The sequence below is a fragment of the Callithrix jacchus genome, chromosome 11 (assembly GCF_049354715.1).
Source record: "Callithrix jacchus isolate 240 chromosome 11, calJac240_pri, whole genome shotgun sequence".
Taxonomy (NCBI): Eukaryota; Metazoa; Chordata; class Mammalia; order Primates; family Cebidae; genus Callithrix; species Callithrix jacchus.
In genome coordinates this window covers 2,804,254-2,832,209 of record NC_133512.1, presented here as the reverse complement: position 1 = coordinate 2,832,209, position 27,956 = coordinate 2,804,254, and the positions used below count along the sequence as shown (strand labels likewise).

The following is a 27,956-nucleotide window of genomic DNA, read 5'->3' as shown; positions in this document are numbered from 1 at the left end:
TGCCAAGAGACAAAAACAGTTGTCCTGGAGCCAGTGGCTCTGTTGAGAAGTGGCACACGCAAAGCCAGGCCTTTAGGACTCCCTCATGCCCACAGGCACTACGTGTCATTCACTGCCGTGGCTTGAGGTCATGGCTTGTTCCGTCCACATCTTCATTCAAGAAACATTATCTAATACTGGCTCACACTTACTGAACTCCTTCTATGTGTGTTCAGGCTCTCTGCTAAGAATCTTATGTGCATTTTTTACACCATAAATTTCTCAGGATCACCATCTTACAGAGGAAGGATCAAGGTTAGGAATCTCGCCCAGGGTCGCCCAAGAGACAGATCTGGAATACAAATAGAGATCTGTCATTAAATGCACTTTGCTACTTCCCAGGCTTTCAGAATACAGCAGAGAACAGAACAAGGTTCCTGCCCCGAGGCCCCAGGGGAGATTGCTGCCTTCCTGGTGGCTCCAGACAGGAACTCTCTAAGAGAGCAGAGACTCCAGGAGCCTGTGTCACCGCCAACCACGGGAAGGTCTGCAGACACCAGCTGTTTTCTGGTAACAAGGAAAGTCGTTCCAATTTGGATATCAACGGGGATGTGCCTATCACGCCTCCAGAACTCAGACTGGCATCTTCAAACAGTTTTCCCCAAATTCCAGCATGGGTTTAAGTCTCCTCAGACCTAAACAGGAGAAATGGTGGTAAAAATGCACTCAAGGAAAAGGTCAGAACCTAACCGATGAATAAGAGCAATAAACCTCACTGCATCTTCCACCCTCAGCCTCCCGTGTGTCCCCCTTTCCAGGGCTGCCAGGGCTGCCAGGGTTGCCAGGCAGTGGTCTACCTGTGGTCCAAGGCGTCTGTCTGCACTACTGCCTCCTTTCGGGAAAATCGTTAACCGATTCTCTAACACTGATCAAATACATCCAAACCCAAAACATGGCCCCTAGAGGCGCATTAAATGAAGTGCCAACATGAAAAACTAAAAGGGGGAATCGGGGTAAAACATTTTTTAAAAATCAACATGACTGGCAACAAAGCTCTGTAAGGATGTGAGCCAAACCGCAGCTCCAGCCGCACGCCAGGTTCAAACAGCATCCCGGCAACCGGTGTGCTGTGCCCGAGACCTGCCACGCGATGGCAGCACAGAGTGCCCTGGTCTCCCGAATTGCAGCCCCGACACTGCCAGCGCCTCGGGAGCATTTCCCAGGGCCTGGCGTGGAGGGAGATGAGCTCTCCCGTGAGCACAGCGCAGAGGGGTACCCAGAAGACAGCAGAGCACCACTGTGAAACGTCCTTGTGTGCCTTCCTCAACCAGAAAACCATGCTTTTGAGATGCTTCTGTTCTATTCCAAGCCCCAATGTCTTCAACCTATTTTTTTTTTTTCAAAGATTCTTCCAGAACCCAATCCTATTATGGAATACGGAAAGTATTCCCTGACCTTTCATGTATAATAACAAATGATAGAATCAAAATCTGGAGAGGAAAACGCAGCAGCTAATAAGATGAGGGTAAGACCCTTTATTTTGAGACTGTGAAACACCATCACACATCCCTTGAAATGCGAGCGGGCATGAGAACACCTCGCTCCTGCCTGCTGCGCGTCCATTTCATGACCATGCTACGAAGGTGGCAGATCAGCACGAGACGCTTCTCCTAGATGATGCCATTATTTTCTCTCCATCCCTGTCTCTGATGACAGGAAAGCCTGCCTGGGAGGCAAACAGCTGTCATTTGACAAACTAGCAAATCCAAAGTGACAGATCCTTTTTCAGAAAATCAAGAAGTCTGTGAGGCTGTGATACGCTTTTCTGCCCGAGTGAACAAGACTGAATATGTCAATGAAGCTCACGGGCCAGGTAGTGTGACTGCAGAGAATAGAGCTCCAGAGTCCCCTGTTATCTCATTGCGGTAGTCTTTGCTGGAGAGCTCACAGATTTTGCTGCCTTCAAGAATTCCCCACCAAAATACAAATACCCCTGGGGGTAGACCCACATGCTTCCCAAATAGCCGATTTCTATGTTATCAGCTCCTAGGGCAGATGCCCAGCCTGGCGATTTTGAGAGGAAATGTCGCTTAGCGTGGAGGCTCCAAAGGTAAAAAACAAATCCTGGGCACACGTGTCACTATACTCAGTGCTGTGGGAGACAGACAGAAATCACTCAGCAAAGGTCCCAGTCTCCAGAAACCTACAAGCTCTTGAGGAAATAAGACAACAAGCATCAGCAGATCACACATACACTGCGGTGTAACCTCTGGCACAGCAAGAAGCACGAAAGAGAATCTCACCTTGAAGTGAAAGCCGTCATCCTTGGTGAGCACAAACAGGACCCTTTCATGCTTACTCAGATGTTTATTATCAGAAAATTTATACAATAGTGTTCCACGTGGAGAGTCTCAGGATGGCTCAAAGAGGAATTTGTTGTTAGGCATATGGATGTCTTATTTCAAGTGCCTCAGGGAGGAGGGAGCAGGGGAAGCTGATCCCACATCAACGCGTATATTATCACTGGAAGTTCTAGTCTGTCTGCGTATGAAGTCAAAGAGGTCAACTTCCCCTTGAAGTATTCCCGTTGTAACACAATTCCAGATCCCAAAGAGCCAAAGGGAACTTTTGAACACAGGTCACAGTTTCTCCCAGGCCATATTATACCACTTCTCACAAACAGAAGAATACTTCATGTTTACATAGCACCTTTCATCTGCAGAGCTCTGTAGACACTATTCATTAATCCTCACAGGTTTCTTAAGAGTTGCAGATGGAGAAATGGCACACAATGAAGCTAACTGTCTCAGATCTCTCAAAGAAGCAGCAAGCAGCGGACCTGGGAACACAACCCAGCTGACAGCCTGGCTTATGGGACCAGCTGGGAAGGTTAGTTCGTAAGGCATAGCACCAAAATGTATAGGAGCATCATATTCAGATTAGGTTAACTCCAACAGGACTGCTGAGATTTCAGGAATAGACTAGTATGTAGGTGAGCTAGTCTGCAGATTCTTCTGGGCAGACCACCGGGGTCAAACAGACGAGGTCTCCTGCCACTTTTCTGCCCTGGTATGAGATAACCTAGGAGAGGTGCCATGGAAGGGATCAGCCAGGATTTGCGCAAGTAGACCTGACTTGAAGCCTTCAAGTCTCTAGAATGAAGAGATGGAAACAAAAGCTAAGAAAAGAAGTGTGTTGGCAGCAACCAAAGACCCAAAGGGGCCAGATTTCATGGCTTTTCTTCGGGGCAGGACCTTGCTCCCTCACCCAGGCTGGAATGCGGTGGCACAGCCATGGCTCACCACAGCCTCAAACTCCCAAACTCAAACAGTCTCTCGTCTCAGCCTCCAGAGGTAGCTGGGACTACAGGCATGCACCATCACAGTTGGCTAATTTATTTTTATTTTTTTGGAGACAAGGCCTCACTATGTTTCCCAGGCTGGTCTCAAATTCCTGGGCTCGAGCGATCCTCCCACCTTGGCCTCCCAAAATGCTGGGATTACAGCTGTGAGCCACTGCACCCAATGAGATTTCATTGCTTATCAGCAGTTCTGATCATTGGAAATGGTAAAATAAAGTGATGACCTCCCTACAACCTTCGGGCAGGGGAAATCCTTAACAAGTGAGCGTGAACTCACAGAGAGGACAGAATGCAAGCTTGGACCTGCTCCAGCCCGTCTCCTTTGGACAAAATCTGTTCTCAATATCTTGGAAAAAAATAACAGAGCATGGGTTGGGGGGGGGGCCTGAGATAGCCCAATGGCAGTATTAAATTTGATTGATGATTTATTATTTTAATTAAGCTTTTCCTTGCTCATTCTTCACCTACTGATAGGAAAACTGACTTCCCCATAACTCTTACACAGAAATATCTGGAAGAAAAGAATAAAAGACAGGTTGATCAGCCACAAAGCCTAAGCACACACGCTCAAGGCACTGGGTCATGTCTCTCAACTCAATAGAACTTGAAAAAAATAGAGAGAAAGACAAAATGAATAAAAACCTTTCTAAGGTGAAGAAGATGAAGCTGAAAAGGGAAAAGGACCCAAACTCCGCAGCTGAAAGAAGCGGTTTCCCCCAAGACCTCCTTCCCAGCTGAGTTTAGTCCAAGAGATGGGAGGTGTCCACTGTGGCCTTTGCATACCGTGCCTCAAGCCTTTACGGTAAAGTGGCGTTTCCAGAACTTTCTGCAACCCCAACCTCCACTGCTTTTGCAAATCCCTTCCATAGTCAGGGCCACAAGCAAAGCTGATCCATCTCTAACCAAACAGTGAAGTCACGTGCCGTTTTCTGCAGGTAGGCTGCTGAACTATTAAGAATAGTAACACTCGACATTTATAGAAAACCTATTGCATCCCCCACCATGCTGAATGTGTTTTGTGTATTCTGTCACTTAACCCTTGGAAAGAAAGCCTGAAGAAGGCACTGATTTACCTCCCACCCCATCTTATAGGTAAGTAAACTGAGGCACGGAAAGGTTAAATGGCTCCCACCGAGGTTTATATAGCCAGGGCAGGGACTCTGGTATCAAAGCCTATCGTTTCATCACTGTGCTGTACAGCTTGGTTTGGAGGCTAAACGAGCCACCTTTCTCTTGCAGCTAAGAATTTAAATGTTGGCCTTTGTTAAGCACCCCATTCTCAGACCTTTATAAACCTCCGTGCTTTATGGTTTCATTTTGAACACACGAATAAAAATAGTGCCTTTTAGGAAAGACAGATGAAGTCTCTGACTTAAAAACTCAAAACAAGTCCCAGTCTCTGAGTGCCTGGTCATTTGCAAGGCTGACCCGAACCTGGACCCAAACCTGCCAAGTCCTCTCATTTCTTGGTTGACTTGAGCAGGAGGGCGTACTCTCCTGGGAGGCTTCCAGCATCCCACGGCCGTAATTTTGTAGACTTAATGTTAAAATGTCTTGCAAGAACATCACGCAATTCATTGCACTCCATCTGGGAGTGTTATTCTTTTTCCCTCCTGTCTAGGCTCAACGAGTCTTTACCCCAGAGACCCAGGACCTGGCAAACACCGCCTCCTCTGGCCCAGTTCACAGTGCAAACTCTGGACAAAGCCGCCCTTGAAGCCCGACCATTTAAAAAGACTTTATGAAGCCCACTGGGGCCCCCCGATTATTTTGCAACAAGTCATATCCCATGAAGAAATTCACTTCTCTGCAACACAAAACAGAGGGAGATTAAAGAAAAAGGCAGGGGGGTGGAGGAAGGAAGTAAGACCCCTGCGGTTCTGTCTGGCCAGAATCGTGTCTTTTAGTGCCCACACCCTCTACAAAGACGATGTTCTGATGATGCATGGCCCTAATACATCACTAAATGACAGTGTTCTCCTGATCCTACACCTCGAAAATATGACACGCGCCAGCAGAGGCAACAGGGGACTAATAAGGAGGCCCTTCTGATATTTACGTTACCTAACATTACCATTTTTTTAAGGGGTTTTAGTTTGTTGGAGGGATTTTTTTTGGGTCCTATTTGGCTTAAGGGTTTAGGCCAGCTTTTTTCTTTTTCTGGCTTTTTCAAGAAACTCACGGAACAAAGAAACACAGGCCATTAGACTGTCCCGCCCGCTCGAGCAGAGGTCTGATTTAAAACAGGGCAGTGTCAAACGGCTCCTCGTTCTGTTTAATCATATTTTGAAATAGAACCAAAACATTAGAGATGGCGGAACACAAAACAACAACCACCAAATAAAAATAGTAGCCCAAAGAAAGTAGCACTGCCTGTTTCTTATTAGACTGCACATCATATAAGCAAAGGGCCTGCTGGCAACGGCCCATTCGCATAACTGCATGGAGCAGATGGAACATGCGGAGCCAGGGCATAAGCCCCGTGGGCCCTGCCGCAGATGCGGCTCTGCCACCGTGCTCAGTTCCCAAAAGCAAACCAGAAAACCAACAGGTAGGTTGCATCCCACTCCGCCAGCGGACAGAAGCCAGGTGTGTGAACCAAGAGGGGTCATGGTGGCAGCCTGCCTTTATGTGGCTCAAATGCCTCAGCTAACCCTTCTCTCTTCCTAACAGAAGGGACTCCAACAGCTGGGATGTGAGATGGGTCGGTGCTGCAGAGAACACTTCCGAAAGACTCCTGGGAAGAATTTGCAGGCCGGGGTGAGAGAGAAGGAAGCCCTGCAAAGCGGTGTGGCTTCACGCGCAGGAGGCCGGGCTGCCTCCTCAGCACCTCTGGTTATTTTACACTGCTGGGTGCCCTTCAGCACATGGCGAATAATAAATCTGCTTCTTCCTCTGCCCAAAAGGAAAACACAAAAGAAAGGGGCGATGAAATTCTGTGAATATTTTTGTGCATTTCTGGTGAGTTCTTTTGGACTAGATAGAAGATGATAAACCACATCTTGGGGGTCCAACTCCACCTACCCTGTAGGATCCGGGGCTCAGAAGGCATTAGTGGGGTTTTCCAGTCTCGGGTGGACAGTACAGAATCTTCTGGCCAGGTCGGCGGGGGTTTTGGAGGGAGGTGGGAATGGGGGTTAAGAGTTAAAAGTGGTAATAAAATTAGGTAACTCCATAGGAAAGCTTGAGACCTGACATTAAAGGAAGTGATACCTGGAGATGTCATTCTGACAGCCCCTTTCTAGACTTACTGCAGTGTAGGAAGTTGGGCTGTCTGGTATCAAAAGGCATATGACTCAATGGGCCTTTGAAATACACACAGAAATGACTCTCTGTCAAGGGTAGAAGAATGAGCACACACAAAACACAGAAACCAAATGTCTTAGATTCCCTGGGCAGTTGGTGGTGGCAAAACCACTTCTTTGCGAGGCCAGCTCTGGAAGGTTGCCACTCTTGTCATCACACATGTCTCACTCCTGGATCTCGTACCTACGGTGAACTCACCAGTCCTCAGGTGTCCCTCATTCCTGTGGGTCAACAACAAGCGCAGAGCCAATGAAACAGATTTTTCACGGATTGTCCTGTGAAAGCCCACGTGCTGTTGGGAGTTGTGAAAATACCTGATCTTGACAAGTAAATGGAGCTGACATCCCAGGGAATAGGCAGGGAGGAGGAGCTGCTCACAGCCCATCTGTCATCTTGACAAAGTAACTTTCTGGTCACCGGTGAGACACTTTTAAAGACATCCGCACAATTGACCCCAACCACCGGCAATCACAGAGACTTTCAAAGGTACCCCTGGGACAAAACGCCGATTGGCTTCAGAGCTGGATCCCACAGTCCTCCCTCCAGGTAACAGTAAGAGTGGGGTGACACCTCAGGTGCTGGAAAGAGCTCTGCTCCCAGGCGATCTTTACATCGGTACCAACTATAGAGGGTGTATTTTTAGCCCAAGTAATGACAGGTAGGGAAGCAAAAGAATAGGAGCTCTCTAGCTGGCTAGAAGCTCGCAGAACCAAAAATGTCAGCCTCAGGCAGCATCCCCCATATGAAGGCAATTCTGTGAGCTATGGTGGGTCTGACTCATTCACCAAGGCCATTAGCACTGTGTTCTCTTCACCAACATTTTCCCAAGGGCCACATGCAGATGTCAGAAAAAAATGGAGAAGCCACAGATTTATTTCCTGTGTTTAGAATGTAATTTTAATCCACTAGCATCCATTTGTAAACTCATTAAACCATCAAAGAATGCCAACTTTGCAAATAATCCATTTCTGAGATTAAGGTGTTATAAAAAAAATGAGAGCGGCCAATTACCCACAAAACATCATCAACATAAACTTGTTGCTGAAGGGATTCACAATGTGTGCCCATTTTTAAAAGAAAAATATCAACAGTGATTAGAACCCTTAATCGTTCATTTTAACAAGGGCTCCATCACCAAACAGCTTCCAGAAGCTTTCACACATCTAAAATAAGGCAAAAGTGTCTGCAGAAAAGTAAATGGCCACGAGAAACATGTGGCATTGGGGCTGTAAACTGGGATTTTCCTGCAGGTCACACCTTTGCACTGCAGATTTCAGTTCTATCTGACCAAAAATCAACCAATCTGTTTAACTAATATTTTTGAGTCCGTGCTGCATGCCAGGCACTATGCCAGGTTTTGATGGGAACAGAAAATATGAATCAGACACATCTTCTGCCCTAGAAGAGCTTACAGTCCAAGAGGCAGAGAGACTAAAGTGTAAACACAGCACAGGCACCTCCCATGTGGCAACATGACAGGCAAGAAGGGTTGGTTACCAGCTCAGAGAAGGGCAGAGGCGAGCCGAGAACTGTCAGTTTCGACCAAATTCCACTGCTACAAACTCCTTGATATCATCAGAGTCTCTTGGTTCTTTAGACACTACGTGGGCCATGGAAATGAGCCTTTTAAACATTCTGTTATACACCTATCTTGCTGAGACAGAATTTGACCTACATCTGTCAGCATTTTGGGATCTGACAATCCGCAAATGAATCTCCTTCCATGATGCCATTCCAATGCGCTCCAACTGAAGGGCAGCAACGTCACTCCGTGCTTTGAGTAGTTGAAGAGTTTGTTTCACATATATCACGAGAAAATAAGGGGTGCTTATCTTGTGCCATGATTTTCTTGCTCTGTGAAATTGTAATATTTAACGCACTTTGCTTGTCTTTCATCTATGTTTTAGCTAAAATATAAAACACAACATACTGGATTTTAACTTAAATTCTAAAACCAGTAATTATCATGCTACCAAGTCCACCATGAGTGGTAATATCTATTTTTTAAAGGATTCTCTATAATGTTATTCTAGAATGATATTCCTCATTGCACAGTTTGTTATGATTACATTCGTGTTTGTTGGAGATGGCTTTTCATCTCTCAGTAGATTTGTTTAGTTTTCCCACCATCAAACATGATACCCAAAATAGTGTAAGCGATGAAAAGGCCAAGTCATCAGGACAGAAAAAGCAAAGTTTAGAGTAGAAAGAAAAGTTCATCATTTATTTTGGGGAAAAGAAATAGTTAGATCTTCAAATTACCAAATTGAAAAATTAAACCTAAATGGCACGGATGAATTCGCCCAACAAATACGCACTGAACGGGCCCAGCATTGTCCCAGGTACCGATGATACAAATGAAGTGGGGGGACCGTGCTGGAGTTCCAGCAGGGAGACCGCAGGGAACAGGAACACCCCCTCGAATGATCTCATGGGCCCTGGGGAGGGCTCCGAGAAAATGAAGCAGGGCAAGGGAACAGAATGACAAGGTGTGAAACCGTTGGGGACAGTGGTCAGAAAAAGACCCTCTAATAAGGAGACATTTGCTCCTACACCACAGCAAAGGAAGGAGAAAATGTAAACATGTTGGATATGTGTGCACCAGGCACAGGAAAGAGCAAAGCCCCGGTGGAGAGGGGGTTGGGTACCCTGCAAGAGTGAGGAGGAGCACAGCGCGCAGCTGGAGTGCAGTGCCAGGGGAGGGTGCTTTGGGAACGTGGCCAACATGGCATCTGTAGCCTCACCGTGCAGTGCTGTGAGGCTGTGCTTATTCTTCAAACTGGTTTCCGGGTGAGATGAGAGGCCACGGGAAGATTTTGCTCCAATAAGTCAAATAATCTGTGTACTTTCAAATGGTCACTGGTTGATAACATATGGTCCGAAGTCAAGAGCAGTAACAGGTAGTTAGAAATAATCCAATACATTTTCAAGATTTTACTGACAGGAGTTGCTAATGAATTGAGCATGGGATGCAAGAGAAAGAGAAATCCAGGACCCCAGGACCCCATGGTTGACGGGTGGCCTGAAAAGATGAAGCCATGCAGCTGGCGTCACCGGCTGGAGCAAAGGAGGTTTAAGGAGTGGTGACAAAGCAGATCCATTCAGGCTATTTTCAGTTTGAGACGCCTGCTCAGCATCCACGTGGAGATGCCAGTAGACATGTGGACAACTGCAGCTGGACGGGAGATGGGGGTGCGGGAACACAAATGTGGAAACTATCAGCATACGGGTGGTTTCAGTCCAGGGATCTGTGTAAAATGCTTAGGGTATGAATATAAATAGAGAATACATCTTGGCTGAATCCTGGGACCCTCCAATATTTATAGTTTGAGAAGAGACAGAAGATCCACCAAAAAGAAAAGTAAGCCAATAAAACAGAATTCTTACAAGTCCATCACACGAATGCTGAGAGAGCACCGTATGTGTGAGTTCTTACCCACGTGGACACAGAGACACACGTGTGTATGGACAACTGTAAGTGGCCCCGGTTGAGATCGTTATATTAATTCAGTGACCACCAGAGGTCACCTTCTGTCAGCACCTGCCCCCGTGCCAGGTATTTTAGTGACCGAGATACCCCAGGATGGGAGGGTTGTTACCCATTATTTGAGGCTCACAGGAGAGGCTGCCTAGAGTGCCGAGTGGCCACTGCTGGCCACTCCTGACTCCCACTAATTATCACCCCTTCCAACCTGCATCTCAAAGGGAGTCTGATTTGACCTAAGTTTAGGAAAATTCTGTTGGCTAATTTCAGAGAAAAGGTCTAGGACCAATGTCCCCAAACAAGAGGGCACAGACCCCCTAGAGCTGAGTGACCAAAGGCTGGGTGAGGATTACAGATGGGTTGGAGGGGGATCATTAAACACTTGGCAGTAATAGAGAGAAAGGGAAAGGGAAAATCTCTCAATTCAAGTTTTTCTTCTCTGTTATACTGAGTCCAGAAGCCAAAACCCAAGAGTGAACAGAGTCCACGGTCAGAGCCTCCCCCTTTTAACTTCTTATGCCAACAACTGTGGCTCAAAGATAGAGACTGTGATACTCATCTACAGCAGGGTGACTAGGATCCAGGGATCTAGGAAAGAGTCTACAGATACAGGCAGGCACTGGCCAAGAAGCAGAGAAGCCAAGACCCCACAACCATCTTGGGACTCGCTCTGGAAGCGAGCGAGAGGCAGAGGTCAGTGGAGAAACCGAAGCTAGCCACGTGTTGCAACTTTGGGGTTAGTACTCCTCACTGTTCTTTCAACATAACATTTCCTCCCCACATATTAGGAGGCTGTTAAAGTTTCCCCTGGGCATCATCTTCACCAGGCCAAATTATATCAGCACATCATCATTAGTAAAAAAAATATTTACTAACCCCCACCTGAACACTTGACACTGCTCCAAGCTAGCCTGTTAGCTAACCCCAGCAATCCTCCTCTCAAGCCTCTGATCAAGATCACAACTGGGTCTCCACCAGCTCTGCAGCAGATCATCCAGCTTTGCCCAGAGAGCAGCCCCATGTGGCACACTGAGGGGTGTCCAAGGGATAGAATACAGTCGTGGGTTCTTAGTTTCTGTTTCTGGTTGGGCCAGGAAAGCCCCTTCCTCGTCCCTCTTTTCTGCTTATCACTAGAGACAGAAATTAAAAACCATGACTTCAGGTTTCTAAAAGCCTAACACACACACACACACACACACACACAGAACAACAACAACAACTCAGGTGAGTTGGACAAGCTCTTCCCTACAAAAGTCTGGCCGCCGTGTTGTGTGGAGGAGGGACAGCCAGCCCGCTGTAGCGCCCGTTTGTACATTTCGGTATCAGGCTGAACTCAAGAATTAAAAGCCGAGACTGAGGAAAACTAGACACAAAACTCAGGTAATAGTGACATCATGGAATTTCTGCACTAATGACAAAGAAAGAAAATAACATGGTAAAAAATAATAAGGATGGAGATGAATCCCTGGAACGATGGAATGCCAGGCTAATTAAAAAAAAAAAAAGTTTAAAGGATTCCCATTTAAAGTATGGAAAATTGTCCAGCAACGTGACCAGAATTCTGTGAAGGTGACGGGAATCAGAGCCTGGTCAGCTTCACTTTACAGGGTCTCTCAGCAGGGAAAGAAGGGTGTGGACAGAAACAGGGCAGCAAAGGGAGAGAAAAGCCACTAACATTTCCCAGAATGGCTTTGTTCTGGACAAGGAAGGTACCTGCTGGCTGTAAGTCACCAGCAGAAGGAAACAACTTCCTGCAGAGGTTTTGGGGAGTCAAGGGGGTTGAAGTGGGGTGGGGAGCTGGATCCCCCTTCACCTGGCCCTCAACTCTGTGTTATTTGCGTCTGGTTCCTCCAGATGTGGCTGGATCCCACCAGGTCAGTCATAAAACCCTGGGTTTTGTGTCAAATTGCTCCATTTACTTGGCTCATGCTGAAGAAGCAACAAACATAACGTCACATCAGCTTCGTCCTGCAGCTGCTGCCCATCCCAGAAAGACCACAGGAAACAGTGTAACCCCATGGGAATCCATCCCATGAAGAGACTGGAGGCAGCCCAGCGGGTCAGCCTGTCCCACCCAAAGGCAGGACGCTACCTAAATGGACCACAACGACTGCTAAAAACATCATCTCCGGGGAAGCTATTTGCTGGGTCTCTCTCACTGACCCCGCAGGGCGTTCTCTCAACCCTTGTGGTTAGGTGGCATTCTCTGAATGAGAGCTCTGTGGAGTCTGCCTGGGATGGGACAGGATTCTGGTACTCGAATTGTAGTTCCAATTCTCGCTGATCGCAGTGAGACTTTTGCCTGCTTTTCCTTTCTGAGTCTTAGGGAGCTCAACTATGAAACAGGTGTCTTTCTTTTTTTTTTTTTTGTGACAGAGTTTCACTCTTGTTACCCAGGCTGGAGCTGCAATGGTGCGATCTCGGCTCACGGCAACCTCTGCCTCCTGGGTTCAGGCAATTCTCCTGCCTCAGCCTCCTGAGTAGCAGGGATTACAGGCACGCGCCACCACGCCCAGCAATTTTTTGTATTTTTAGTAGAGACGGGGTTTCACCATGTTGACCAGGATGGTCTCGATCTCTTGACCTCATGATCCACCCACCGGTTTCTTAAGAATACCAGCCCTACCTCACCAACTATCTTTGAGAAAAAATGAAGTTTGGACTATCCCCAGCTTAGAAATACATTTGTTCACAAAATATCTATTAAGACTTAAAGTCTGCAAGGCGCTGTTCAAATGTTTTGATCACAAGAAGAATTACATGCTATTCCTATCCTGAAGAAGCTTCAAGTCCAGTAGGGGAGATAGTCATGTAACTAATTAATAAAAACACAAAGGAGGGAAGAGTAAGGGTTATAATAAAAAATAACCGATATAAAGTCCTCAGAGAACAAGTGAGTTAATTCTGATTGGGTGACTAAGGGAGGTTTGATAAGGATGACATGAATAGTAAAAGAACAATTCAATAAAGACAGTTAATGTGCAAGACAATTGTATAAAAGTTTCACAAAAAGCAACATTATGTAAACGATAGTCGATCTATTACAGTTTTACCCCAGTAACAGAATTTCAACTGTACCTAAGATTTAAATATAAACACACGTTTATGTTTGTATTCGTATTCATATATCCCTCTCTTTCTATTACACATCAGGTGGAAAGAGTGTTTCAAAAATTGGCCCCTACTTAAAAGTCACTGGAAGGGTTTATTAAAAATGGAGCTTCCTCACCAGGCACAGTGGCTCAGTCTATAATCCCAGCACTTTGGGAGGCCAAGGTGGGCAGATCACGAGGTCAGGAGTTTGAGACCAGCCTGACCAACTTGGTGAAACCCCATCTCTACTAAAAATACAAAAATTAGCTAGGCATGGTGGTGCACATCTGTAATCCCAGCTACTCAGGAGGCTGAAGCAGGGGAATCTCTTGAACCCAGGAGGTGGGGGTTGCAGTGAGCCGAGGTCACACCACTGCACTTCAGCTTGGATGACAGAGCAAGACTCCGTATGAAAAAAAAAATGGAGCTTACCTGGTCTGTACAGGAGCTGGCCAGACCTATTCCATCAAGATCTTTGGACCAGGACACAGGAAATCTGCATATTTTAGCAAATTCCCTGGTGATTCTTACACACACTAAAATCTGAGACCCACCACTGTTGGGGCCCTGGTGGGAGAACAGAAGAAACTGAGGCAAAAGTCTAACCACTGACTTGTTAACGATCTAAAACTGTGTGAGAGAAGACAAGTAGCCGAACTGAAGTGTGTGAGGGAGGAAGGGGCAGAGGCCCAGGGAAGGGGATGCATTAAGCAACAGAATTGTGTGCCCCTTGTCACTAGTGTTCAGGGCCCATTGCATGGGTCTCCAGCACACATACACAACGATTGGTTTCATCACACATTCATTCACACTTTCATCTAAGATTCTAATGATAGAGGGTAGTTTCCAAACTAAAACCATTATCCAAATGTTTCATATATATATATATATATAGGTTTCTCCAACAGAAGCCACCCAGACTAATGAGATGCACAAAAAGGGTAGGTCCCTGCACCCTTCCCTGCCAGCCAGCTCTTCCACAACTTCTGATATACATATATATGTACATACAAATACATAACCATTTAAATTCTAGCATGGTCGAGGTCTAACAGGTTGCTCTGACTAATCGAATATTCCAAACCAGAGTTAATATCTCTGGCTTGCATAAGTTAATCAATTTTCAAAGAACTCTAAAGCAATAAAAGATATCTAACTTCAAAACTATCTCAACCATAATTTACTCCCCTTCTGTTCATGTAAAAAGCATTGCTCCTGTCTTGCAGTGCCTTAGGACATTATTAACATAAATGCTCAATAAATGCGTGCTGAGTTTAATGACCATCAATCAATCATTGGCCTACTGCAGTCCTGCACTGCCATTCCCACATTTCCTGCAGAGTCCCTACCATGCGCTCCCCGCCTAAGCTGAGCACTGCTTCTCCCCTCCCTCTCTTACTGTCCCACCACCCTCAGAGGGGTCTTGAGGCTATCCAGAAGAGCCCGTTAATTCAGAGCTGGAGGTTTACAGATTGAGAGGCATTTTACTACACCACCACATTTTAGCTTTAGTTTAAATTCACTCTGAATTTAAAGACCCCCTCATGCAGGTATACTGGCAGCACCTGGAGGATTACATATCCCTTGCAATAACCTGGAGGATAAATATGTCCCTTGAAAAAGCCTGAAGGTCCTCAAAGCATACATTAGGCTGAACCACATAAAATTGCTACTCCTATAGGTCATTATCAGACAAATATCAAAAATGTCATAACTCCACAATCTGGGGGCTCCAGATTTCTGTAACTTGCTTAATTGGCATGCAAGGTAATTTAAGAATTTTTTTTTGCCCTTGGTCAGCATATGGTTTACCTGAAACAGAAAAAAATTCACAGTTTTTAACAATTCCCCTGCACACAGACGCACCCATGGAGGAAAAGGAAGCAGCACCATCTGGTACATGCATTTCCAGCAGGGAGAGAAAAGGGCTGGTTCCTCCAACAGAAGCCACCCCAGACTAATGAGATGCACAAAAAGGGTAGGTTCCTGCGCCCTTCCCTGCCAGCCAGCTCTTCCACAACTTCCGATTTGAGTCACCACTAAGGGACAAGAAATTTCATCCTGGTGCTCACCTATGTGCTAATGGGGCTGCAGCTGACCTCTGGTGGATCCCATTGGGCACCAGGATCGTTGTTTCACATGTGCTTGAAAACAGGAAATCACCACAACTCAAGTCTAATGGGCCCCATTCCCCGCAAGGGGCATGAACACAGCCCCATGGCAAGGCCTTAACTGTTTTGGCATAGCGGCTCCCAAGTGGGAGAATATCTGCTTCATCTTCCACGTTCTCTCATTCAGGAAAATAGTGTCCCCCCTGAGACGAAAAAAAAACACTGCTATGTGAATGTCTTGATGCTACTGCTTTTACACCATAAATCCACAGAGCAGGAGACACCCAGCAGGCTGTGAGTGTCTCTGGAATTCATGAATTTCTGAGCGGTAAAGGAACAGAATGAGGCAGGCTTTACTGGAGGCAGAAGCTGCGAGCCCCACAGGCCACTGACGTGGAACAGCCTCTGCCCTCTGAGCAAAGAGGGAGCAAACTTAGTATCTTGGCACAATGGCTCTGTTCAATTAGGAAATCATGGAAACTGAATACCCCAGTATCTTTTAATAAGACATGGGGCACTCAACATGGCAAAGAATGAAAATGACATTCATTAATGTTATTGCTGCAGTCCATAGACACGCCTCAAAGACGGACCTCAGAAAACAGGTTTTTAAAAGGTGCTTCAAGAGAAAGGGGGGAAATATTAAGATCAAGATTCTGGCTGGGTGTGGTGGCTCACTCATGTAATCCCAGCACTTTGGGAAGCCAAGGCAGGAGGATCACTTGAGGTCAGGAGTTTGAGACCAGCCCTGGTGATAGTGAGACACTGTCTCCACACACACACACACAAAAGCTAAAAATGTCTCTTACAGTGGCCCAAAGAAATGGAAGAGCAGCTTCAGGTTTTCATACCTCCTTTCCATGAGCCAAGCTGTCCCTACTAGAAATAGCCTTCCTGAGGTCACCCACAGCCAAAAAGGCCAGCAGTGCCACCAGAGTGGCCAACTGACCACACAGAGTCTAAAAATAAGGTGCTTGCCCTATGCGGACAGCATTAGCAGCCATGAAAATCATCTGGTCACATACTATATATGTGACCGAGAATACGAGTGTTGCTTTGGAAAGGCTTGTTTTTATAAGTTATAACGCGATGATTGCTATCTTCCTTATTTGTATTCTGCCGTTCTCTTTGAAGTGGCTCTGGGTACCATCGCTCATCCGCAGAGCCTCGCTCAGAGTCCTGTTATGTCTATTCCCTTGAAGCAGGGCATTTGGAGGACATGCTGTGGTCAGTGAAGATGCCACGGTCCCAACCTCTCATTTTCTGTTGCTGGGTTACCTGCGTGAAACCTTAAAATTGCCCGTCAGTTTACAGATCTTTGAACTTCTCATTTGGCAGATGGAGGCTAGTACCACCCATTATCTAACATTAAAAAAAAAAAGAAAGAAAGCTCATTATACTACACGACATGTACATACAATAAGGCCTTTGTCCTTAAAAGAAAAACATAATTTTCAACAGAGTCAGCTCCCAGAAGCCAAGGGAACTAACATCCAAAACCTAATATAAACATGAAGGCTTGTGTCAAGATTTCAGAGTTAGCCTCGTTGAAAGGGGCTGGAAAGGCCTGGGGAATGCCAGCTCCAGCAATCAGGAGACATTTTTCACTGTGACTTTGTGAAAGCAGAAGCCAGGTCGTCCCAGAACCTCCCTGGTCTAGACCTCTTGCCTAGTCCGGGACATTTCTGCTTTTGATAGCAGTACATTTCTATAAAAGGGAATGTTCCTTTTATCACAAATAAAAGCAGATCTAAATATCTATATGATTCTTTATTTTCAAATGCGAGAACATGCCTTTCAAAGGAAAGACAGTGTTTACGTAATGATTATTTAGGATGTCTTTTATAGAGGAGGTTGACCTTCTGTGACAAACTTTCTGGGAGAATCGTGTTTTGGAACTTGAAGTTCCATTCTGGGGGGAGCTATCCCAAGTGTTAACAACCCCAACTATAAACAGGAAGCTCCAGCCTAACTCCCACTCACGTCCCAAGGCTGTGGACCTCTCGCTGAAGCTATGGAGCTGACGGAGATGACCATGACAAGGTTCTTAGACTTTAAGACACCATCCCTTAAGACATGAATTGGCCCAACTCATCACACTACAAGGCAGAAATGCTATGACCGAGAAGCAGCAGCACCTCTTAGGGGAGTTGGCAGGACGTCTAGTCCCAAGCACAGAAAACCGTGTGAACGTGCAGGGCCCACGTGTCCAAATGCAGTCCCACCAGCTCACCCGGGCTTACCCTTTCTAGAAAGAGGCCCCATCCCACAGGGATGCACTAGTGCCTGTGGCTGGCTGGAAAGCAGGAGCTCATCACATCACACTCTGTAAAATGGAGAGGACTCAGAAGCTTCAGGCTCAGCGGGGCCACTGGTCATTAGTTTTACATTTTTGCCTCCTACCTGCCACCTCCTGATTTAATGGCAAGGACTGCAGAGGACAGCTGGGCCTCAGTGAGAAAACATCACTGTGATTCGTCTTTTGTCAATGGCACAAGGTAAGCAGGTGAAGTTTTGAAAAGAAAAAAATAGAGGAGCAACGCATCTTAGAAGCCCCAAACACTCCAGGGGTTTTCCACCTTTAACAGAAAAGCAGCTGTCTCTTCTGACCTTCCATTGTCTACCCTGAAAAAAATTCAGAATAGGCCGGGTGGGAGGTGGGTCACACATAATTCCAGCACTTTGGGAGGCCGAGGTGGGTGGATCACGAGGTTAGGAGTTTGAGACCAGCCTGGCCAATATGGTGAAACCCCATCTCTACTAAAAATTAAAAAAAATGAAAGAGAAGTATCTGGGAGTAATAGCACACACCTGTAGTCCCAGCTACGTGGGAGGCTGAGGCAGAAGACTCACTTGAACCCAGGAGGTGGAGGTTGCAGTGAGCCAAGATCATGCCATTGCACTCTAGCCGAGGCAACAGAAAGAGACTTCGTCAAAAACATAAATTAAGAATAAGCACATTTCATAGGTGTTGACAGTGAACCGCCATGAATACAGTCTTTAATTCGAAGTATGGCAAAGGCAATCATTCCATGACACTCCGGTGGTGGAAGTGACTATCATTTCTAAAGTGTTGACCACGGCCCAGGCCATGTCATGAGAATTTTCCGTGTTGTAACTTACAATTCTGACAAGAGCCTCACGATAAAGATAGAGATGTTGAGATATAGAAATGTCAGGCAATTCACTTAGAGCCATACAACTATTAAAGGGTAGAGATGCAAACCACTAAGCTATCATTCCCAAAGAATGTATTCACTGAATTACGTGCTGAAAGTGGTTTACAGCATAGATTTCACTTTCGTCTATTTAAGTTCTTGCCCTTCGTAACTGCTTCACGTACACCGTTTATAAACAGCTTTCACGGGCATCTGGGCCTTTAACTCATACACATCATCTCAGTTAATGCCCCCAGCCAACCACTGAAGTCTGTGAGGGGCACACACCACTGGGACTTGTCCAAGGCTTCACGACGAAGTCTCAGAGAGGGTAAGGTGTCTTCTCAGTGGTGCACAGCTACCAGGCAAGCCAGGTGAGACTCAAACCCATACATTCACACACAACGGCCCCATATCACAGCTGCACTTCACTGACAAAATGGGATTGAAACATTTCGTGAAAAAAGAAAATATCTTACCTGAAGACCTAGAATTTAAGACATTAAATTATATCATAATATTTTTAAAACACCATTAACAATTTAATAGAGCAACCTTGAAAGTTTATAACACTAAGTTTTTATATTAGTCAGACTCTTTTATATTGTTGCTTTTATTCCTAATAAAAAAGGCCTGAATGTGGCCTGGCCCATTTTACATTTAACTATAGAAACATTCCAATGACGTTTGCAAAAAGTGTATTACTGTTATCCGTGAAATTAGTTTTGTTTGGGTACCTTTTAAAATTTCATGTGGTATTTATTCACTTTTGCTAACATCTTTTAAAGTCAAAGTTTGGAAAATTTGTGATTTTTGCATTAAATTTTAAAAATCCCTACAGCAATTTGGATTCCTGCCAACTGGGGTTCCACTGAATCTCATCTATGATCAATTCAACCCCATGTGCAAATATGCGGGGTCTGGGCGGTGGGGGAGGGACCATTGTTCATTGTTTCAAATAGTCCAAGGAGACGAGAAGGTTCCTTCTTTGATATCCTGCTAGAATCTTCCAATCCTCTGCACTGTTTAATGCTCTGCCTTGCCTGTGCCTTCCCAGTTCTCCTCTTGCCTCTCTAACTAATTGTTCCACCTCTTTCACACGTTTCTCCTTTTCTGTTCTTCTTTTAGGTATAACCCTTCTTCTAGTTAATATCGTAGAACCATTTCTTAAAAATCTCAATGTAAACCCCTTCCCAAGGCAAATAAGTTATTCCCAAAGTTTTGAACTTTATTTCTATGCAGACAGGTAACAAATTGCTAACCTCTAGTCCCGATTTCTTGCTACTGAACCTAAGATCCACATTTTTAAGAGCCTACATGGCTTTTGTACCTTGAAGCCCTGTGAGCCCGACACAGTACCTCTAAACTGATTACTACCCACCCACCCACAGTACCTCTAAACTGATTACTACCCAGCCACCCACCCACAGTACCTCTAAACTGATTACTACCCAGCCACCCACCCACATTACCTCTAAACTGATTACTACCCAGCCACCCACCCACAGTACCTCTAAACTGATTACTACCCAGCCACCCACCCACGTGACCCCTTCTCTTCTTACAGCATCTATTGTATTGGCTGGAATTCTCAAACTTCCCTTCAATTTTTCCCATCTCTCACCGCTGCCATCTATTTTCTTGTCAAGTGCTCCAAAACACCTCTGCAGGACTAGTGGTCCTTGATGTCATGGCATGCTGGTGCACTTTTTAAAGGTGAGCCACCCAATCCTGATTAATGTATAAAAACTGTGCTAAAACTGAGCATACATACTATCATGAGCATACCTGCCAGTCCCAATAATTTACCAAATGGATTACGCGGCAGTGTAAGGCAGAGGGTCACTGTGAGTAAAAGAAGAGAGGTGGTCCTCCCAAATAGAACTTCCAGAGCGCGCTCCGGGAAGAGAACTACTCTATTCAAGTGGCAGAGCCCTGCCCTAGAGGCACCCAGTGACAAGCGAAGTGGCTGTGCTGGCAATCACTCCACTGTAAGGACTGCTGCATTTTAGCAACTGTGTCTTGCTGGGCATGGTTTGGAGTCTTTCCTTTGAAATATTCTGTTCTTTTTCCAATACCTTTGGGATTCATCTAAATACACTATGACTGGAAAGTAGGCAAAGAAATCAAAAGACTGAGCAACGCTGGTTTATCCCAACACCTTCCTTCCATTCTCAGTGCTCACCCTTGCTCTAGGCTGGCTGCTCTCACGTGACCACACAATATCTCTGTAGTCTGTTGTCCAAATTCCAGCCTCTGTACACTCTATATATCTTGTACAAGAGCACCTAGACAGCTTTAGATAAAATGCATTTTATTGTGACTTGTGTTCGCACAAGGATATTAATGGCTCCTCCCAACTACATGAGCGGAACTGATACCCTTATTATCACACTCAAAGTGCTCTTCCTGCTGGTTCCCATGGAGCTCTCTAGCTCCCGCTGCATCACAGCTTTGGACACACTAGACTCTGCCGTTTCCACAGCCCCAGGCACACACTCTCTCTGTGTCTTTCCTCTGACAAGGCTTTGCCTGGCTCATCTCTCCTCCCCAGTCGTGGTCCCGGATACTCTAGTCAGAATTCATCTGCAGCCCCCGTGGTACTCGGGTTTGAATGTATCGCAGTGCTTTTTCGTCGCTCCTACAAAACTTTGTAAAACTTGGTACTTATGCATGAGTTCGTCTCTCCCATAGGCTGTGGGCAAGAATCTGTCCTGTTGGTCTTTGTCTCCTCAAAGATCCCCAGCCAGCACAATGCTTCAAACACAGAAAGGGCTAAAAATAATAAAATAAAATGGAAGAGGGGATGAGGTGTGGAAAGAAGGAAGAAAGAATAATATTATTGAATTTATGACCTGCTATCCCTAGTGCCTTGAGTGGTGTTTTATAGAATTAGAACTGAGAATCAACAGGTCTTAAAATATACATCCAGTTCATTTGCTGATCTTAACTAAGTTCAACAAAGCACACTTGACCTCCCAGTGCCATGAAAGGTGGTGTTACTCATACTCTTTTATGGCACAAAGGACTCAATATATCATCATTTATACAGAAGGGCCATAGACGAGGGCGTAGAAAACTGATATCCTTTATTTATGCAATAAATGTGTATTAACTGGCTTTATTTTTCCGTCATTTTGCCTTGCCTGACTTTTCCCACTATATCCTATTCTAATGCCCTCCCCAGTTTGCGTTCTAGTCTGGGGAAGGTCTCTCTCCTCTACATTATTTCCTACACTCAAAACAGAGTTTACTGTCAATGCCCACAGTCAAGCCCAGTGCCTTGAAAGAAAATAAATGGTGTTTGGAATAGGATGGGGAGGGGAGCAGCGAGGACATAAGCAGCAAAAACACAGTCAGGTCTGGAAAGGGGTCGAGAGACTTCCACAAGGCAGGCCAGGAAGCTCCCCTGATGCCAGGCCACTAGGCAGTTTTTCCAGAATCACAGCACTCCGGGGTCCCAACCCAATCCCTCTGCCAATAAACGTACAAGCGAAGGTGACCCCACAGGCAGAGAGATGCAAATACTCTGCAGAAAAGCAGGACCCTCTTCCACAGAAGGTTTTTTTGTTTTTTTTTTAATGTTTAATGAAGAGCGAGGGGAAAACTCACACCATGGCCCAAAGATCACTGGACCAATAAGGAAGCAGCCTAGATCAGCCCATTCCAAGCCTGGAGGGACAGAAAAGCTAAGGAAACATTTCGGACAAACCTTTTCATGCATAACAATGGGTGGATTTGCCATCATTATCCCTATGTCTCATCTGTCTCTATCAGAGTCCCTTTTGTCATTTTCTTTTGAAACTTTGCATCCTACTCCATGTGAGGAAATAAGAATTTTTAAAAATAATGCTATCATCGACAACAGCGATTAAAAATCATTCTGGAGCATCTAATCTATGCCAAGCTCCAATCCAAACCTTACATGCAACATCTCATTTAATTCACATAGCAACTCTGTGAACTAGATGCTGACATCCATCCCACGCTCCACATGAAGAAACTAAGGTTTGGAAAGGTGAGGTATGTCTCAGCTTCACCACTGGTTTGATTTGAACCCAAAACTGTCTGATGTCTGGGCCGAAGTTCTTTTCCAAAATGTTACGATGCCAGCCAAAACCCATCTCTTCCTTGGGGGCTCTCCAAATTCTAGACGGTTTGTGTTACAAGATCAAAACCACTCTAACTGCCTCATAGAGAGCCCACGTTAGCTCTGTGCAGGTTGTAAGGACTCTCTGAAGCTCTTGAAGGTGTCTAGAAGTTTTTAAGTAGTAAACGTTTCCAGCAGAAGGAAACTGTTTTAGCAGAGAAGGAACTGACTTCACATCCCAGTTCTTTCTCTCAGTAACGGGGTGAGCTCACGAGATTTGCTCTACTTCTCTGAGCCTGAATAAAGCATGGATAAGACTAACTTTCAGAACTGGTCTTTGTGAATTTGCCAACACAATCCTATACATTAACTGTTACCTTTCCCCAAATTTGTTCTGTTGAAAGGTAATTGGTCAAATCACCTTCTAAACAGAGTAAAAATAAATTAATCTGATTTATTCCTTAGTGAGCATCCAAAGTCTAGAAATGAGATGAAACAACTTGGAAAATGTATGGCAATCTATGTATTTGTGCATGCACTGGGAGGCAGTACCTCTCTGACCACCTCTGGTCTACCTTATATCTTCTCTCCCTCTCTCCCATACATGCTCATACATGCTCCCTCTCGCTCCCATACATGCTCATACATGCTCCCTCTCTCTCCCATACATGCTCCCTCTCTCTCCCATACATGCTCCCTCTCTCTCCCATACATGCTCATACATGCTCCCTCTCTCTCCCATACATGCTCCCTCTCTCCCCCATACATGCTCCCTCTCTCTCCCATACATGCTCATACATGCTCCCTCTCTCTCCCATACATGCTCACACATGCTCCCTCTCTCTCCCATACATGCTCACACATGCTCCCTCTCTCTCCCATACATGCTCATACATGCTCCCTCTCTCTCCCATACATGCTCCCTCTCTCTCCCATACATGCTCCCTCTCTCTCCCATACATGCTCATACATGCTCCCTCTCTCTCCCATACATGCTCCCTCTCTCTCCCATACATGCTCCCTCTCTCTCCCATACATGCTCCCTCTCTCTCCCATACATGCTCATACATGCTCCCTCTCTCTCCCATACATGCTCACACATGCTCCCTCTCTCTCCCATACATGCTCACACATGCTCCCTCTCTCTCCCATACATGCTCACACATGCTCCCTCTCTCTCCCATACATGCTCACACATGCTCCCTCTCTCTCCCATACATGCTCCCTCTCTCTCCCATACATGCTCCCTCTCTCTCCCATACATGCTCATACATGCTCCCTCTCTCTCCCATACATGCTCATACATGCTCCCTCTCTCTCCCATACATGCTCACACATGTTCCCTCTCTCTCCCATACATGCTCACACATGCTCCCTCTCTCTCCCATACATGCTCACACATGCTCCCTCTCTCTCCCATACATGCTCACACATGCTCCCTCTCTCTCCCATACATGCTCATACATGCTCCCTCTCTCTCCCATACATGCTTATACATGCTCCCTCTCTCTCCCATACATGCTCCCTCTCTCTCCCATACATGCTCCCTCTCTCTCCCATACATGCTCCCTCTCTCTCCCATACATGCTCCCTCTCTCTCCCATACATGCTCACACATGCTCCCTCTCTCTCCCATACATGCTCACACATGCTCCCTCTCTCTCATACACGCTCACACATGTGAACCGAATCCTCAGGCAACGTTATCTCCCTCATCCTCAAACACTTGTTTAGATCATAGAAATCTATTCTCCAGCCCATTAATTTGAGCAATGAAGAACATGAGGATTTTATGGAGAATCTAAGATGATGCTGGGAGCTCCTTTTGAGTGATATTGGATTTTTGTGAAAAAGTAGAAGACAGCAGACAAGGTCTCTCTGTCTTCACTATTTGGTTGGCTTCAAAACAGGTGGAGCCCTGATTCTTGTAACATTGAATTTCACATTGCTTTTTATGAGCAACGGGTCCGTTTCTACATTGCACCTCTGGATTTAAAAGAGGAAATTTCAACCTCAGAATAATGTTTTTAGCTGAATAAAATATATGCCAAACTAAGTTCTGACTTCAGGTTTTCTGAGTCCCAGTCTCCAAAGTTTTCTCAGGTTTCCAGTACTGGGCCCAGCTGACTGGCTCCCGCCATGTCCTCCTAGTCTACAGTTAGGTGGAAAAGGCTGAGAAGTAGGAGCACCACCTCTCATGTGCACTCGGTGGGCCTGGGGACGTCCCAAAGATCAGAGAATGGCTTCAGCTTCATTTTATCTAGGTATGGCTGGCTCGCCTATCAGCCGTCCTCCAGGGCAGGCAGCAATGGGTTTTCCTAGGCATTATGGGAAAAATAATTCTAGCAAGAAAACGGGGAAAATATCATACAAAAACAGTAATAAGTGTTGGCCTCCCTTCCCGGCCCCATAAAAGACCATTTTGTAAGGTGGGGGAAAGTTATGCTTTGCTTTCTGACTAAACAATAAAGCACATGCAGTTTGACCTAAACTGCCTACCCAGTTCCCTTAATTTCAGGTCCATGATCCAACTTCTCACCTTCCCCCTTAAATAGATGAACTGAAGCCTTGTGGGCCACACACTTTAAAACGAGATTCCATCACCAGCTAACAAACCAGTTATTCTTGGATCAGGACTGGTTCTGGCAAGATGCTCGGGTCTATGCAGAGGATAAATGAGAATAAAATTATTCAGCTCTGCTTACCGTGGCCACTGCTCCCACTGTCATCCTCAAAACCTACCCAGAAATGAGCTCACTCCAACCTTGGAAACATTTCACAGCTTCAAAGTTTAAATCAGGCAAGCTGATCTTTGTGGGGTTTTTCAAGCATTTACTCTGTAATTATGTACAGGACTCTGTGCACCCATTTCCTCCCAACTGTAACATTTTACATCTTTTTTAAGCATACGTTGACATTAGCTTTTTCTTTCTTTCTTTTAGTACATGTTATGAAATAAGATACGCGCTTATACTCAGCCTCAGGTACCTTTCTGCCAAAAGGCGGGACCAACACAAACTAAGTATGACTATTCTCTTTATCCAAAGTACAGTTGAGACTATTACATACCCTCTTAATGTGCATACATAAAACCAGCTCACCACTAACGCTCCCTGCAGGTCAACTGAAATCACAACGAGATTTTCCTTCCATTTAATGCGATTCACAAATGTCAACGAACCGAACTCCTGACAGACTCAAAAGAAAAAATAAAATAACCCAAGGAACGCTGAAAGGTAAAATAATCTGAACGTTCTTTATATTTTCTCCTTACTTTCTCACATCTTTAACTCAACAAGTAGGTTATTTCTTACGGTTATGGATAGGCATGTGCCCTAAAGGCAGACAAAACCGAGATAGTTTCAGCTCCGCTATTTACTCAAATGCAACCTTCGCAAGCTACTTAGCCCTCCGAGCCTCAGTTTCCTCATCTGTAAAATAAAAATAAAAGCTTTCAAAGGATTTTTCCGCAGACGAAATGAAATAATGCAGGCTTAGATAAGGCCCTACAGTAAAAGTGAAATAAAATAAAAATAGTAAACATGAATGTTTACCGTTGCTAATATTTCCATCTGCTCAATAGGTCTACTTTCCAGCCTCGGTACAAAAAACGCCAAGTCGCTTCCTGCCTGCCTAGAGTGCTTTGAAATCCATGAACGGCAGTGGGTGTGTGGAAATGTACAAGAGTGTTATGCAAGGAAACAAGCGGTTATCTATCTATTGTTACTCAATTTTACCAAGTCATTACAAATGTTTGGGAAGCAGTAACGACTGTGACAACTTGGGTCCCGTAATTCTAAACCCCTGCAAAGGTCATGATAACCTATCACTGAGCCTTTCAGCCAATGAAAGAGCCCTGTAATGGGTACTCTGTGCCAAAGTCCTGATATTACATATCTAGAAAGGATTTCGGACAGCGCCCACCCAAGACAGATACCTACAACTGTTACTTAAATGTTAAGACACAAATGAACCTACTGCCCTTCTAAACTTAATCCACACTTCTCTGGAATAAATATCATTCCCACTTGAATTCCAACGATGCATCCTTTCAGATTTAGTCTTTACCTTCAGAACTACAGGACTTGGACCTCTATCTCATCGCCAAGTCTCCACTTTCCTAGAAAGGTACTATTTTAGCTGGATAGGAGTACTCAAAAGGCGGAATGCTGTGGGGAGAATTTCTCATAATGTTACTTGGGAACAACTTACGAAACTCAAACTACATACGTAAACTTTGTAAGTAGTAATATTGCTGAAGAGAAAAAAACATTATATATGTGAAGCTCTCCGAACATTTACATATTATGTGTACAGGGCGATTTCCTCTGAAACCTTAATAGATTAAGATAAAAAAATTCACTCACATTCTACAGATAAGAAAAATTTAAAAAGGAAGATTTAACACATAGACACTGCATTTGTGAATCTACAACTGAGCCAAAATTTAAACTCAAAGCCTCTTTTCAACAAATTATTTAGTAAAGATCATTCATGAACGCGGTAGCACATAAGGTGCAATCCTAATACTCCCTCTCACAGCTCTGTTTATTAGGCAGCAATATTTATTGTGTCAGCAAACGCAGTGCATTTTTACTCGTTTCTGCTGATTTCATTAGTAGTCTGAACCTTAGTCTTCTGAACGTGATAATCATATGATACAGCCGTTTACCTTCACCCATTTATCACTTCAAAACATCGACTCAATTCTTGTCATGAAAAGTTTAGGTAACGTGAACTCAGATGGCTTGGCTTTTGTCTAAACAGAGATGAATCCCTTCTCCAGTTCCACACAGCGCTGATGTAGTAACAAGTAGGCTCCTATCATTTTTGGGCTTTGCATGTGACTGCCTCAATGTACTTCCAACAGGGTTTTGTAATGTGTAATTTCTAACCAAATTTTGCCAAAAGTGATTGGCATGTAAAACACTCTTAAGCAAAAATGTTTCTCTTGGCCGGGCGCAGTGGCTCACGCCTGTAATCCCAGCACTTTGGGAGGCCAAGGCGGGTGGATCACGATGACAAAAGATCGAGACCATCCCGGTCAACATGGTGAAACCCTGTCTCTACTAAAAATACAAAAAATTAGCTGGGCACGGTGGTGCGTGCCTGTAATCCCAGCTACTTGGGAGGCTGAGGCAGGAGAATTTCCTGAACCCAGGAGGCGGAGGTTGCGGTGAGCCGAGATCGCACCATTGCACTCCAGCCTGGGTAACAAGAGCGAAACTCCGTCTCAAAAACAAACAAACAAACGGTTTCTCTCGTAGGTCTATATTTCATTTCAGAAACTCTTATTCACATTACTTAATCTCCCCCAAGTGGTTACTCATTAGACTTATCATTAACTATTAAACTAAATAAATGGACAGAAATT

The 27,956-nt window shown here is 45.1% G+C and overlaps 1 protein-coding gene and 1 pseudogene across 2 annotated transcripts in view; both read right to left on the bottom strand.

Moving 5' to 3' along the window:
• Window positions 1–27,956, bottom strand: part of BMPER (BMP binding endothelial regulator) — a 247,905-nt gene that overhangs the window by 216,987 nt on the left and 2,962 nt on the right. The gene's annotated exons all lie outside the window — the stretch shown is intronic.
• LOC144578294 (uncharacterized) lies at window positions 341–5,770 on the bottom strand (annotated as a pseudogene). Its single transcript, XR_013523791.1, has 3 exons — window positions 5,714–5,770; window positions 837–1,364; window positions 341–674 (listed from the first exon to the last, which is right to left on the bottom strand). The product of XR_013523791.1 is annotated as an uncharacterized LOC144578294 (transcript).